Here is a 17,388-nt window from a genome sequence, read left to right on the forward strand (position 1 = left end):
TCTCCCCACAAAATGAAAAGTTATAAAAGCATTCTTTCCTATGTATAGTGTTGTCCCCCTTGGGGCGTTTCTTGTTCTGATGGCACAGTATTCTCCATAACTATTTTGTTTCTTGCTGCTCTTTTTTTATGCCGTTGTACTGATGTTTTACATTGTTTTATTCAACTCAATAAAGCTTTTCAAACTTAAAAAAAAAAAGGAGTGGAATAGGCTCTGACTTGATGAGGGGGAGGAGCTGTAACCTACCACACTTGCACATCATAAAGGCTCTGCCTGGGCACACTCACAAAGTATTTGACACTACTATTTTGTGATCCCAGGTAAGCTGGGGCCATGGAATTAAATGAATCAGATGGATACAGACAGTTTGTCCTGCTCAGCATGCCTATTCTTTTGTTATAGGTCCTTAAATTCTGAAGTATTTCCAGTATTTCCTTCGTTCCTGATTACAAGGGGGGAGCAAACAGTCACTTGAAGGAAGCCTGTGCTCGTCTTTGACTCCTGCCCGCCCCGTTCCGACGCGGTAGCCAATACCGTTGCGCGGAGGGCGGGTCAGGGAGAGCCAGGCACTTCCTGTTGGGGCACTTCCTGAGCGCTTAGCGCTCTAGTGGTTGCGTTTTGCTGGCCTATTTAGGCGGAGCCCCCCACTAGCGCGCAGCGGACGCGCGCAGCGGCGCCGCAGCGACGCCGAAGACCAGCCAAAGAGCTGCCCGTCTGCGCCCGTCCGCGACAGGACGAGGCATAGGGGCTATGGTCTCACCAACCAACCACGCAGGCATCGCAAGTACCAGAAATATTACATACTCTGCCAAAACTCTTCGTGGTCTACAACCAAGAGAAAATTGCGGCACACACATTCCCTGTTTACAACTTGAGGGTTGCTTCTCATGCCTAACATGCCGCTTTCAATCCCTACCCATCAGGATGAGTGCAAAAAGCAATGCTCCCAAAAAAGAGGGATTAAAATGCTTCCTTTTAAATATCCGGTCCCTCCCAAAACATCAAACAGAGGTATGGGATCTCATCAACACCATGCAGCCTGACACATGTTTTCTCACCGAGACATGGATGAAACCCCACACAGTCACAGCTATTACTCTAGGGGTCCCCTCAGGCTACAAAATGATTCACTTTGACCGAACAATTAAAACTGGTGGTGGCTTAGCCATCATATATAAGGATGCATTCAATGTAACAATCATAGATCAAAGGTCAAGTCCCCATTTGGAAATAATGATCTTCAAAATCAAAACGGAGGGTCACACCTTTTGGAAAGGTGCTCTGGTATACCGCCCTCCAGGATCCAAACCTGACTTTGCCCTATCCCTGCTGGAGCTTTTAGCCCCACATTTTAAAGCCAAGGAGGACTTTATCCTCCTTGGAGATTTTAATATACACATGGATAATCCGGCACACCCTGAAACGATTTCACTTACAGCAGATCTGTCTAACCGAGGGTTAAAAATAATAAATACCGGGGCTACTCACATAGGCGGCCACACCCTAGACTCTCTATTTTCCAACTGTACAAAAATACAATGCCTCCCGGCCAAAGAAATCCTCTGGTCCGATCACTTTTTGATAGAGTTTTTCCTCTTGCACAAAACACTGTTCCCGCCAATATTGCGCCGTCAATGGCACAAAATATCAGTGGAAAATTTGCGGGATAAATGGATACAACCTATATTCACTGATGAAGACACAGCTGACACTGCATTAGGAAAACTCAACAATTCGCTAAAATTAGCCGTCGACACTCTGGCCCCATTAAAACCTCACAAACAATATCTTCCAACTAAGCAAGAAAAATGGTATTCCCCTGATCTTAGAACAGAGAAACAGAAATGCAGGCGTCTAGAAAAAGCATGGAGGAAATCAAAAACTGAGGAGAAAAGGATAATCTATCAAAAGGCCCAGTTAACCTACTACAAAAACATAAAGCAAGCTAGGAAGAACAGTCTTTCCTCACAATTAGCAGAGGGAGCCAATTGTCCAAGGGAGCTGTTCAAAATACTACAGAGTTTTGTAAAACCCACAGCTAGCGAGAGCCCCGACGAATTCTCCCAAGTACTCTGTAATGAGATTTCTATGTTCTTTGAGGACAAAATCAACCTCATCTATAACAAAATCCTAGCGTCCAACGGTGCTGGAATCACGTTCCCCCTCACTATAGGTCTGCCAATTCAGAATAAAAAATTACTACTCTCTTTCCCACCAGTTAGCGATCTTGATCTACCACCCCTTATCAACCATATAAAAACTGGGTCTCCCAACGACCTCCTTCCAGCTAAAATGCTCTCCCCTCTGATCACCCTCCTGGGACCCTCCATACAGTCAGTGATGAACATCTCACTGACTGAAGGTCAAGTCCCAAGGGAATGGAAGGTGGCGGTGGTGAACCCAATAAGGAAAAAGTCGGCCTCTCCCTGGACAGACCTCCCTAACCTGCGGCCCATCTCCCTTCTACCACACATAGGGAAGATGACTGAGAAGCATGTTAACACCCACCTATCAAATCATATTGAGGAAATGGATGGCCTGGACCAATCACAATCTGGGTTCAGGCCAAACCACAGCACCGAATCAGCCCTCCTAGCAGTGACCAACAACATCAGGATGACACTGGATGATGGGGGGTCTATGATTCTGGTGCTGTTGGACTTATCCGCTGCCTTTGATACGGTGTCTCACGAAGTGCTTCTCGGTCGTCTGAGGGAAGTGGGATTGGGGGGTGCGGCTCTGTCCGGGATGGAGAGTTTTCTCTCTGGCCGCTCTCAAGAAGTCAGGCTGGGCTCCCACAAATCCATCTCTAGGGAGCTCACCAGGGGAGTGCCACAGGGCTCATGCCTAAGCCCCACATTATTTAATGTGTACGTGGGCCCCCTGGCCGACTTAGTGAGGTCCTTTGGGTTCACCCCGGTGTCATACGCCGACGACACCCAACTTCTGTTCCCTTTCAAAACCTTTACACCTTTCTTAAAACAATCCTTTGCAGATGGAATGAGGGCAGTATCAGAGTGGATGGCCAAGAACTGCCTTCAATGTAATGTTGGCAAAACAGAAGTATTACTGTTTGGTGATGCGGGGAAACTATGGTCAGATGAGTGGTGGCCTCTAGAACTAGGACCTGTCCCCATTCCGAAACAGACCGTGAAAAACTTGGGGGTGCTATTCGACCAAGCCCTTACATTTAAAGATCATGTTAACCAAGTCGCCGGTACATGTTACCGGGCCATTGGTCTTCTAAAAAGAGTGTTCCCATACCTCCCAGAGTGGAATTAACAAGGACCCCCTGGGTAATGCTATAATAGACTCCTAGGGCAGGGTAAATGACTGTGTGCAAAAATTCCTAGGCAGTCAAGGCTTTCAAATAAAATAAACAAGTGAAGGACCCAAAACAAGGACACTTGAATGGCTGAGATGGCTTATCTAAAATCATTAATTTTTTATAAAAACAACATAATATTAAAAACAAAACACCTGTGGTGAATCATAAATAATTCAACCTAATTGATACAATAATGACAATTACATATATGCAATACATATCAGAGCATAGTACAATTAAAATTGTGAAAAGAACACCAATAATTAGGGTGTCCAACTAGGTTATTAATACAGTACTTGAGTACTGTATTAATAACCTAGTCGGACACCCTAATTATTGGTGTTCTTTTCACAATTTTAATTGTGGGTGTCCGACTAGGTTATTAATACAGTACTTGAGTACTGTATTAATAACCTAGTCGGACACCCTAATTTTTGGTGTTCTTTTCACAATTTTAATTGTACTATGCTCTGATATGTATTGCATATATGTAATTGTCATTATTGTATCAATTAGGTTGAATTATTTATGATTCACCACAGGTGTTTTGTTTTTAATATTATGTTGTTTTTATTAAAAATTATTGATTTTAGATAAGCCATCTCAGCCATTCAAGTGTCCTTGTTTTGGGTCCTTCACTTGTTTATTTTATTTGAAAGCCTTGACTGCCTAGGAATTTTTGCACACACCCATACCTCCCAGACACACACAGAAAGACCTTAGTTCAGGCTTTAGTTATAAGCAGATTGGACTACTGCAATGGCCTCCTTTTATCAACTAACGAAGGCCAATTTAACAAACTGCAAGTAGTCCAAAATAAGGCGGCAAGGCTAGTTCTTAATGTCCCACCTAGAACTCCCTCCCGCCCTCTGCTTACTGAACTACACTGGCTTCCTGTGCGGCAACGCGCTAAATTTCAAAATTCTATGCTCCATCCATAAATGTCTGATAGGCACAGGGCCTAAATACCTGACTAATACCTTTCAACCCTATGTCCCTGGGCGATCACTACGCTCAAGCAACCTTCAGCTGTTGCAGGTACCAAGAATAAAAAAATCCAGACAGGGGGGTCGTGCCCTGGCACACACAGGTCCCGTTCTCTGGAACTCTCTCCCCCAGACACTAAAACAAATCACCAACCACCTGTCCTTCCGAAAAATCCTCAAAACACATCTTTTCACTAATAGTTAAAACACACCTCCCCCACTCAGTCACCTCTGAGCACGAATCTGTATATCCTATGTTCCTTCACCAGTCAAAAGCGCGGAGATACCCCTTTGGGGGTCTATTCAGGCGCGATACAAGAACATAAATAAATAAATAAAAATGGAAATCAAATCTTCCTTTGATGAGTAGTTAATATAAAAGAGATATAAAGAGCAGAGTAGTGACTGAAATAGCTTTACACATGATTAAATTAGAAGATCACGACTGAAGTTCACAATCTTTTAATGAAAAATGTCATTGCGAATGTTCCCAAAATGGAAACAGACAAAGGCACATTTTATACTAGAAGTGAACTGACCGCATATGACATTTTTGAAAAAGAGATACAGTTGAGAAATATAACAAAAAATGTTAACAATTTTTGATTTTGGTTTAAATTTCTAATTGTAAATAATGCAATCTTCACAGCTTTCCTTCATAAACATACTATGTGAAACTATTGCAATAGATGTTCTTCCCCACACTTTCAAAAGCACTTATGCCTGTTTCATAAAGGTGGAATTTAGATGGGTCGATAGGTGTGAGAAATGCATTATATGTCTTTGATAATCACCATTAAGGTTGAGACCTCGGTGTTCAACACGTTCTCTTATAAATTTACTGCTTACTCGTCTGGCAAAGCCCATAGAATTTCCAATGATGTAAGTCAAGTGGAACAATATTAATACAGAATGAGTTGACTATGCACTTTTATACGACATTAATTTAGACCTTTTCCACCCTTGACATACGATTTTACTCACCACTCCTTTGGCACCCAACAGATGACCCATACGTTTAAAATATGCTAATAGTTAAATGTGTGTTCTACACACGTGATTGATTTACCCACCACAATCCAATGCATGTACTTGTGATTCAGGTTTAAGGTAAATTACACAAGCAAAAATCATACACAAGTCACTGGTTCGATTGTGATTGGGCCCTCTCTTTTTTTATGGAATGGCTGTTCTTTCATTTCTATATAATGTTGGGGTTCTTTATGGTTTGTTTTGTATGAGGTTAGCATTCCAGTACCTCATAAGTTTAAAATTTGCATTCAGTTCCCTGACATAATTTGCCTTTTGTACTTTATTGTCAACTAGTCCTTGTCATATTACACTGCAGTTGTTTTTTGTGCGAGTAATATGTATCTAGATAAGAGTCACAACGGCAGGCTCTAATTTCTGCAGATAAAGAAAGGTCTCGTCTGTTCATGCAGAAATGTTGGCAAGTGTGTGTAATTAATATAGGCGCTTAGAACCTTACACATGAATGAACACATTAGGTAGTTCAGAAAGTGTGAAAAAGCACCATTCTTGCTTACGTTTATAGCGACTGTTCAGAAAGGGAAAGAATGTTTAAAAACTGTATGATATCAAAAGGAACAAAGGCAAATTATATTTTTGACATTCATTAACTCCCTAACCCTTTGTTTGTTGATGATGCGTTGCAGAGACACTCCATAATTCATACATGTATTTATTTGCACTGCCAATGCAGGTAAATGACTCTGACATAAGCACGTTTCACAAATCGTCAGTTCATTGCAAATCTTAGGATAATGTGAACCATTTATTAATCTTTGCAATCGCCGCGATCGTCTGCTATCCAGCGACTTCTGCTGTGTCCATGAGCCTTTGGTGCGGTAGGGAAGGAATCTTTTTTTTTTCCCCTCTGTCCAGATATGTTCTGGTACTGACATTCATTGTGTGTTCTGGGCTTCTTTTCTATACATCTATTAAGTCTGAGTGCCGTGAATTTTGATCACACTGACATTTCAAACAATCATGTTGTGTTTGTTTTGAATGTTCAGAGGAAGGTTGTGAAATCCTTTTAATAAAAATTCCTTTATGATGTTCTTACATCTTTTGGCCCTCCATAATTTGAGACAACGTTCTTGGTTCAAGGTGTGGAGGTGACGCAAATATAATTTTTAACAATTATGAAAAACAAAATGTAATATTAATACTGGAAAATCAGCAATTAAGCCAAAGAGAAGTTTGTGAATTTAAATATTTAAACAGTTAAGAGGCAGGAAAACACCTAAAGTAAAACTGAAAAATTGTACTTCTAGTTGTGTAATCTGATTAATCGCAAGATAACGAGAAAAGTGGAAGGATGTATTTTCACTGCCCATATGAAGGCTGATTCTTTTATTAGTTTAAGTGTTGTTTAATCAGTTTCATTGTAGGTCACATCAAAGCATGTAACCATTACCAAATTGAACAAGTCTCATCGATTATCTGTGTGGTAAATGAACTAAAGTAATTCATAGACATCAGTGTCCAAACGGATCCTATCAGTTCCTAGCATCACTGGCAATTCGTTTGGGCCAATAGACCTACTAGTTTATAGGAATGTGAATTAGCTAGCTGAGGAAAATGAAATTTTGCCTGACCAAGATGCCCCCTACGTGTACCCTATGTTACATGTATGTGCATGTCACCCATGCATATTTCTCTTAGTGGCTTGAATCACAAGGCCTCTGCAATCACGTCCTGCATTAAGGTGCCTGTCATCAAGTTTCCCAAACGTTAAGCTAACATGAAGGCCCATGTATTTGCATTGTGCACTTTTAAATAAATATCGTAATGAACCCTTTTTGTGGTTCAGTCTGAGCCACTTTCTGAATTAGGGTTTTCATGACTCCTGACACACTGAAAGCTGCAGTTACGTATCTCTGACCTCGCATACTTCTAGCTCAGCCGAAAGAGACCCAGCAAGGGTTGCCAAGACTGTATTATGAATAACAGTTATCTGCCTGCTGTACAGAGTCACATTATTGCCCAGTGAGGAAGGTAAACAGAACCCGTCCGCGGAAGATAGGGACTAGCCTCTCTGTCTCCCTTGAAGTAAATCACAGTGCTTGCATCCATAGAAAGCTCACAGCCCCACGCAATGAACGAAGAAATATATGCTTTTTCTGATTCTAGTGATGAGCAACCTTTGCTTCAGATAAAACATCCCCGGACTCAAGATATCAGATATTACAAGACGTGCTGGTCACCCTGACACTGAAGGCCTCTTTACTAGACTGAAAGTCAGCTCTCCTCCCAGTTACACGTCAATTGCACGTCATGCTCAAATTGCGTGCACAAGTAGGGCAAAGTTCCAGCCTGCCATGTAACTCCTCCTCTATGTAGCCACCCACCTATCACCCACCTGTGACTCATCAAGTGTACACCCTCATGCACGCCCACATGCTCTTATCTCTTTCTTTCTTGCACTGCCTGGAGCGTTCCTCCCTATGTACAAGAAAAAATGTATATATGTGTTGTTCTTTGTAATAATGTTAGAAGACCCTTCCTGAACCTCAGTGGTGATGGAACAGATTCTCCCTTAACTCGAGTTATTGGAATAAAGCCCTTTTAACTTGGACACCACGGACTCTCTGCCTCTCATTTGATACATGCTAATTGTTAATGCCTAGAAATTATGCCAGGGTAATATTTAATTTACCACATTAATTTGGCGCCCTTACAGGGACATATCCCTTTCCCCACGCGCCGGAGTTGTAGGTCCAGCTTTGCCCCCTTCTACAGCCGTGACGGACTTTAAAGTGTACACGCCATCGGGATTTCCCGTTACTCCCTCAGGCCCAGGAGGAGGACGGACTGTGACCAGGCATCCATACGAGGCGGTGAGGATTGCGGATCGTCTCAACCAGAGCCCGACTTGTGAGAGAGCAAGGTCCGAGGTTTCCAGAGGTCCACCCGTTCCGAGGCGCATGCGTAGACGTAGACGTAGATGTGTAGAAGTCCGAGGCCTTCAAGTTTCAAGTTTTGCTTCTCGGTGAGTACCACTATGGGGAATGCATAAAGTTTCAAGACGGGTTCATTTTATATGAACACGGTCAAGACGGGTCCACGGTAAAACGTGGGCACGGTAAAGACGGGTTCACGTTATTCGTGAAAACGGTAAAGACGGGTTCGTTCACACGAGCACGGTCAAGACGGGTCCACGGTAAAACGTGGGCATGGTAAAGACGTGTCTCATTTTTGAGACCGGTATGGTTGTACTGTATCCCAGTGCATATAGTTTTTCAAGTACATGTTTAGTTCTCTGTATTGGTTTAGATCATGTTTGTTTTAATGTTATGATGTTTTAGTGTGAATGATTGTTGATTGTTTCAGTCTATTTTTGTGTATTGTATTTCCATTGTGTTGGTTTCAACATGCCACTGTTTTCAAAATTGCGTCAGATAGGGACCAGAAAAGGCATACTAGAAGAGTCAGTTAACATCCCGCCTAGAGACACACCTGGTCATTATATGTATATTAAGCATGGATTAGACGCCATCTTGTTTTTAGATTTATGGGTAGACTATACAAAGGACCTGGAGGAAAAGTATAGATGGCCTATCTAAGGAACATGGGATTCAGAATGCATTATGAGAGTAGAGGAAGCGCTATGGAAAAAGAAATCAAGACCCTCTCAGAAAGATGCCATCGAGTTATGGCGCAAAGAGTCACAAAGGAGAATAGAGAAAGAATTTAATAAAGTAGAGAGAACTAAACAAGCAGGGGAAAGAGCCAAAGAAAAAGAATTGCGGGAGGAGGGGGAACGGGTCAAAACAGAACAGGTTGATAGAGAAAGAAATGCCGTCGTTACTGGTATTTATCCCGTCCTCTCAGAAGAACTAGCTAGAGTGACCACCTCAGAAACACCCAGTAGGTCGCGAACGCCACCACCTGTACCATATAGAGTATGTAGAAAGAAGCCGACAGCATCAGAGGCTTTTATTTCCTCCTATCTAGAAGAGTCCCCATATATATAAGTTTACTGTGTAGTTCCTTGTAAATAGCTCCTTGTAAATATGGTTTATGAAGAGCATGTCATTATTATAACTTGTTGAGTTTCTTGTGAATATGGCTTGTGAATAGCGCCATGTGGTTATGGTTTGTGCAGAGCATGTTTTCATTACATTAGGCAGGAGAGAGCTGGATCTCTTTCAAGTGCTTGGAGAAAACGTTTTGAAGATGTGCGTACGTGTTATGTGATAATGTGGAGAGATGAGTTCATGACTTTCCCATGTACTGCAGTCATTGGGGACAGATTGTGCTTCAGCTGCCAAAGAGTTACTATCTTGTATTGAGAAGGCAGTATTTCTTTTAACATGCTGTTTAACATGCATGGTTATGTGAGCTGACACTAAAAGTCAGTGAGTGTTTTAGATGAATGATGGTTTGATTTAATTTTTTTCATTGGTTGTTGGGTCTGCCTATGTGCTTTGTCAGTTTGCTGACTGAATGGTAACGTCTTGCATGGAGAGTAAAGAAGTGTTCATTTAACATTCTATTTCAAATGCGTCCGTGTATTTGTGTGGGTTTGCCTTGGAACACTTGATTTAATGTGTTTGACTCAGAGGTCGGTAAGTTGTAAATAAACCAGTCGGATTGAGATAAGGGTTTGCACGGAGGGTGCTTTAATGTTTTCACGGTTGAGAAGGAAATATAAAACAGACCCATCTTAGAATGTGCTTTTAATTAGTGTAATGCAACTGTGTGTTTTTTTTTTTAATTAAAATTTGTTCTACAAAATATACATTATTATGTTTCCCAATGCAAGCTGCCCTTTAGAATAGCGTGTGACAGTTAATCCACTCAATTAGAAAACATGGCTTTTTGAAAAATGATGAATCTGGCCCTTTTAATAGGTAGAGTAGAAGAGCTTGCACACTTAATTATGAAAATCTTGGTTCTGCAATGCACAAATTTTGGTGTTTCACTTGTTATTTTCATACAGTAAAATGTGATGTGTTTCCATGTCATGTTGTTCTGTTTCTTTTTTTCCTTTGCAGCTAGTAACAATATTTTATGATATAATTATTTTAAAATGCTAGCATGTGTCTAGGTTACGAAATAAAATATGTCCTTATTAATTACTGATTTTAGGATGTTTTTTATCACGTTTTGAATTTGCTTCAGTTTAAGTTAGAGAATGTTGGTTAGCTCTCTGGCCTGGGTACAGATATGTTTTGAATTACAGAGAATGTGTTTTTCGGCCTTGAGGTGGCCTGACTCCCGGGGAAAGATATTTTGTAAAGGGAGGGCTTTTCCCTCTTGGAGCACCGAGCAGTGCCTGTCTTGTTATTATTGGCCATACTCCAATTCTTTTCCGCGGACAAGTTGTTGGCAGTCCTCCAACTGACTCAGGCTTCCTTCGCATGCAGATAAAGGATGCTTGCAATTTGACCAAGTTCTCTCTCCAGTAACTTGGCAACTGTTCTTAGCTCTCGGGGTTTTGAAAGGGTGGAGGAACAGCCCTGTGGGTGACATCACGATGAAGGGGAAGGCAGTGTAGAGAAAAAAATACTTGATGAGCCACGGAGAAATTGTTTATATAAGGGGGGGTCAAGTTGCTCTTCCTTACAGCCAGCACTGAAAGCTTCATTGGCTTCAGATAAGGCATGCTTGCAAATGAATAGTTTTTCCCTCGTAGTGTAAACAGAATAATTGGAAGGAGTTTCGCTCTTGCAATGAGTCCTAGCATTTACAGTCAGGCATTAAATTAAATAAACAGCTGGACAGTATTTATATGCCTCCCAACACTGCCTTACTACAGTACGTAGATGACATCCTAATTACAGCACGTTCAGAACCAGAATGCGCAAATGCATCACTGACAGTCTTCCTTTATGGCTGACAAGGGGCGCAAAGTGTCCCCTTCCAAGTTGCAATTCTGTGAAAAGCAAGTGGTGTATCTTGGACACTTGCTTTCCAAGGAGGGTAGACAGTTAACACGAGAACGTATACAGATCATTGCTAACCTTTCACAGCCCAAGACACAGAAAGAAGTACGTGCATTTATTGGCCTCACTTCATACTGTAGGCAATGGATTCCCCAGTATGCCTATCTAGCCAAACCACTCATACAGTTAACTACACAGGAGGCAGCCACTCCGACTGTCCTCCCTTGGACACAAGAACACACCTTGGCATTTGAGGAATTAAAAAGAGCATTATGTCAAGCGCCAGTTTTAGCGATTCCAAGTTACAGTAAACCTTTTATGCTTTTCGTAACTGAACGAGATGGAACAGCGTTATCTGTCCTCACACAAGATCAAGCAGGAAAACACAAGCCTTGCGCTTATTTTTCTAGTACACTAGATCCAGTGGCCCAGGCTCTGCCTGCGTGCCTGAAATCAGTTGCAGCAACAGCCCTAGCCATCAGACAAAGTGACTCGATAGTGTTGGGTCACCCTCTGACAGTACAGGTTCCACATGCAGTGGAGGTTCTCTTAAACAGGACACAGACACAACATTTGACTGTAGCAAGACTGACAGGATATGAACTGACATTATTTCAACCACACATAGAGATCAGACGTTGTAATATTCTGAATCCTGCAACACTTTTGCCCTCAAGTACAGTAAATGCACCGCCACACGACTGTGTGGAAGTAATGAATATAGTGACGAAACCAAGACAAGACCTGACAGATATTGCACTTCCAGACCCAGACTTAACGCTCTATGTAGATGGATCATGCATGAGAACAAGTGCAGGAGAGTTAGTAGCAGCATATGCCGTGACCACTGCTACTGAAGTCATAGAGACACAAAGAATAGACACACTGTCAGCACAAGCAGCAGAGCTCATCGCTCTGACACAAGCCTGCATAAGAGCTAAGCACTTAAGAATGAACATTTATACAGATTCACAATATGCCTTTGGCGTAGTTCATGATTTCGGAGTACTATGGAGGGAGAGAGGTTTCTTGACCTCCCATGGGACCAAGATCCAGCACGGCCAGCTCATTCAAGCCCTGTTGGAAGCAATACATTTACCTACAGCCATTTCTATCCTGAAGTGCAAAGCTCACACCAAAGTTACAGACACCATTTCCCAGGGTAATGACCTGGCAGACCGAACAGCTAAACTTACAGCCCAGACAGCCCAGACACCAACAGACACGACAAGGACAGAGGTACCATTACTGACAACATGTATGACAGTCAGGGATCCCACACAAGATGTACTCAACATACAGACACATGCCACTGCAGATGAGATAAAGAAATGGACTGAACAAGGAGGGGTCCAGACTGAACAAGGTTGGATGACTAAGGGAAAAGGTACATGGTTTCTTCCAGATTCTATGGTACAAGTAATCATAAACACAGCACATAGTCCAGCACACTTGGGAGAAAAGGCAATGATAGACAGCTTGCAGAATATCTGGTTTAACAAGCACATGCGTGCAGCAGCGAAGCAGAAAGTACGAACATGTATGATCTGTTGTCAGTTCAATCCAGGTAAAGGCATTCCGGTGGAACAAGGCGGATTTTATCCTCCTGACCACCCTTTTGAGGTCCTCCAGATGGATTATATCCAAATGAACAGATGTAGAGGTTACAAGTATGTCTTGGTAGTTGTGTGTGCACTATCTAGATGGACAGAAGCATATCCAGTTCCAGATTATACTGCTGTGACAACAGCCAGGCAATTAGTGCGCGAGTACTTCCCCAGGTATGGATTGCCTCGTGTCGTATATTCCGATAACGGTCAGCCATTCTCCTCTGAATTAATGAAACAAGTGTCTCTTCTGTTAGGATATACTTGGAAATTCCATTGTGTAAGACACCCTGAAGCAGCAGGCCTTGTAGAAAGACATAATCAGACAATCAAAACAAAACTTGCTAAGATATGTGCAGAAAAAGGCGTGGATTGGATGGTAGCCTAACCGGTTGCCCTCTTTTACATGCGTATGGTAGCTCATTCCAGAACAGGCCTATCCTCGTATGAAGTAGTCTTCGGTAGACCGCCAAATATGTGGGGTACGCCTATGCCTAAAAGAATAACTGATGTTGACAGTAACATGCTGACAGATTACCTGGCTTCCTTGATGTCTGCACTACTTTCTTGTCGTTCACAGGTTGCTGCCGCCTTCCCTGACAAAACCCAGGTCAAGGAACATGCCATAGTCCCTGGTGATTTCGTGTTTGTGAGGAACTTTGATCGTTCAAGCCCCCTTGAGCCACGTTGGAAGACGCCGAAGCTGGTGTTACTGACCACGAGGACTGCGATTAAAGTAGAGGGAAGAAGGGGATGGCTTCACGCTCATCACTGTAAGAGATACTTTGGACAATCTGGAACTTTTGAAAAGAATAAAAACATTAAAGACAATACAGACTTTGCGCCGCTTGCGCCGCCTGCGCCGCCTTTACTAGAAAAGACTCCACAGCAGGAGTATAGGTCTAAGTTGAGATCTAGTAAGTCAGACATAGTTTAATTGTTTAAGTCCACTCGGTGGTGAATCGGTTAGACTAGATTTCTGACATGTATAAGATCACAGACGAGAATAGTAAGAAAAACAAGATGAAAGCAAAATACTGCAAGTCAGTACACAGTAGATGTATAGTTACTTTGATCATTCTTTTTATTCTGTGCATTGTTATAATCTGTGTCAGTTTATTACTACATGTTTTCTTTCCTATTTCCTCACATATACACTCTTCCAGTAACAGCACCATAGAGCACACATTTAGTGAACTGCCACCTCATGAATTGTCATATCGACTTGCATTGCGTAACAATACTTTTATTCAAATGTTACACCATTCTCACCAGACCAGCAATGCGACTGTTTGCTGGGTATGTGGCCAACTGCCACCTTATCAAAGGGCGAAGGGAGTTCTGCCCTTCTATCCTCTACCGTTCTCACACAATGGTTCATGTGGAGCATGGTTTGCCTTAATGACCTCAATAGATAGAAAGTACATAGCTTATCCAGGTGGCTGGATATATGGAAACCTGAATAAAGTAATGAATGAAGCATGTTTTCCAGACAAAGACGGATTTCCCCAAAGGAAGGGAACCGATCTAGAGAATGAAGAGTACGAGCAGGGAAATGCATCCGTTAATTTTATAATGTTAAATGTTCAGCCCAAGCAAAATACAGGTCCACCGTTTATTTCAGTTCTACCAGCAAAAGGTGATTTATGTGTTAATAAGAAAGGCTCAGTACATATGGGACACAGCGAGTGTAAAGTTGTAGTAGAGTTTAATGATAAAGGACTTTCTTCTTTCAAAACATCACGCCATACCTATTTCATTTGCGGTCAATCAGCCTATGTACATCTGCCCTTAGACTGGGGTGGGACTTGTTATATAGCATTCTTATTGCCACCTGTATTCTTGGCCCCATCCCATTATCATAGAGATTCACGACTAGAACATGTTAGAGTAAGGAGAGAGACAGATGCCTCAGGGATTGATCAGACTGAAACAGCTTGGGAGCAATATACAGATTTCAACAAAGGATTCTTTTTCTTCATAGGTCCCGTCCAAAACAGTAAACTGATACGCAAGTTAACAAGGACTCTTGAGGCAGTAGTGAATGTGACTGCATCTGCCCTGGCGAACTTGACCCAGGAACAGTCTGCTATGAGACTTGTTGTTCTTCAAAATCGACTCGTTCTAAACGTCATCTTGGCGGATAGGGGCGGAGCTTGTAGCGTGATCCGATCTAGTTGTTGCGTTTTCATCCCAAATAACGCGCCATCTGTGTATGCAGCGTTAACAAGGCTCCACAAGATTGCTCATGGCATACATCAAGACCCAGGCACATGGACTTGGTCCAGTTGGCTCTGGGGTGTGATATCTGCTTGGGGATGGAAAGTGTTGTCCTTCCTAGGACTGATCCTACTTATGATATTTGGTTGCTGTCTCTGTCTGCAGTGTGGCCCGGCCATTTGCGGCCTGTGTGCAACTGCATGTGTTCCACATCCAAGTATACTAAGGGTTAAGGACGAACAAATGATGCTGTATGATCAACTATACGGTCTCATGAATATAGATGTATCCTGAAGGGTTACGTAGGGGACAAGGAGGGAATGAGGAAAATGAAATTTTGCCTGACCAAGATGCCCCCTACGTGTACCCTATGTTACTTGTATGTGCATGTCACCCATGCATATTTCTCTTAATGGCTTGAATCACAAGGCCTCTGCAATCACGTCCTGCATTAAGGTGCCTGTCATCAAGTTTCCCAAACGTTAAGCTAACATGAAGGCCCATGTATTTGCATTGTGCACTTTTAAATAAATATCGTAATGAACCCTTTTTGTGGTTCAGTCTGAGCCACTTTCTGAATTAGGGTTTTCATGACTCCTGACACACTGAAAGCTGCAGTTACGTATCTCTGACCTCGCATACTTCTAGCTCAGCCGAAAGAGACCCAGCAAGGGTTGCCAAGACTGTATTATGAATAACAGTTATCTGCCTGCTGTACAGAGTCACATTCTTGCCCAGTGAGGAAGGTAAACAGAACCCATCCGCGGAAGATAGGGCCTAGCCTCTCTGTCTCCATTGAAGTAAATCACAGTGCTTGCATCCATAGAAAGCTCACAGCCCCACGCAATGAACGAAGAAATATATGCTTTTTCTGATTCTAGTGATGAGCAACCTTTGCTTCAGATAAAACATCCCCGGACTCAAGATATCAGATATTACAAGACGTGCTGGTCGCCCTGACACTGAAGGCCTCTTTACTAGACTGAAAGTCAGCTCTCCTCCCAGTTACACGTCAATTGCACGTCATGCTCAAATTGCGTGCACAAGTAGGGCAAAGTTCCAGCCTGCCATGTAACTCCTCCTCTATGTAGCCACCCACCTATCACCCACCTGTGACTCATCAAGTGTACACCCTCATGCACGCCCACATGCTCTTATCTCTTTCTTTCTTGCACTGCCTGGAGCGTTCCTCCCTATGTACAAGAAAAAATGTATATATGTGTTGTTCTTTGTAATAATGTTAGAAGACCCTTCCTGAACCTCAGTGGTGATGGAACAGATTCTCCCTTAACTCGAGTTATTGGAATAAAGCCCTTTTAACTTGGACACCACGGACTCTCTGCCTCTCATTTGATACATGCTAATTGTTAATGCCTAGAAATTATGCCAGGGTAATATTTAATTTACCACATAGCTATTTCTTATGAACCGTCATGTGCAGGTTCCCTGTGTGCATTTTGTAAGATCGGTGCACAATTACAACAAGGATTTTCAGTTTACTTTATTACACCATTCCCCTCTACAAAGTGCTCTGCTGCTTTCAATACTTGGTCTGCGATAGAAGAATACTCAAATAAAATAAAATAAAATGAAACAAAATAAATTAGAAAAAAAAAAACTACTCTCAAAAGTCAGACAAAGTCCTGATTATTTATTTTTAAACTAATAATCCCTTTTTCGATCAGCTGTACATAATTAATATCATTATGAGGAATATTCCAGTCAGTATTTCAGATTGAGGATGTGTAGGGAGATAGTAAACTTCAAGCAAGACCTTCACAAAACCCAAGCCTGAATAATCAATCCCATTTTTTAGGTCAATCATTCAAGACCTCTTGTATATACTTTAGAATATACTTATATACTTATATGTGTATGCACTTTATGGGCTCTGGAGATCATCTTCCAAAGGACTTGTCTGCTTCCGCTGAGGGACTTTTTTTCTGTTCAACTGCCTCTATTTAACTGTCTTGATAGAAAAAAAGGTAGGGGGCGGAGGATTGTGGCTTCTTAATTTTTTTGTTTATTAGGCGGAATAGTTTCCAATGGTACATTGATAGGTTTCAAGTGCGTTGTGTCTATTCATATTCTCATACACAGGAAAAACAGTCAACACGTGTTTTGCCCATATGGCCCATCGGCCAAGGGCTTGTTCAAAGCAGGGATTCATGTCTGATGGTCGTGTTCCTTGTAAATGCAGCAAATCGGTCTCTGTGGTCCAAGGAACACAGTGTATGAGAATATGAATAAACACAATTCACTTGAAACCTATCAATGAACTATTGGAAATTATTCTGCCTAATATATACAAATTAAGAAGGCACAATCCTCGG

The sequence above is a fragment of the Lissotriton helveticus genome, chromosome 8 (genome assembly GCF_964261635.1).
Source record: "Lissotriton helveticus chromosome 8, aLisHel1.1, whole genome shotgun sequence".
In the NCBI taxonomy this organism is placed as follows: Eukaryota; Metazoa; Chordata; class Amphibia; order Caudata; family Salamandridae; genus Lissotriton; species Lissotriton helveticus.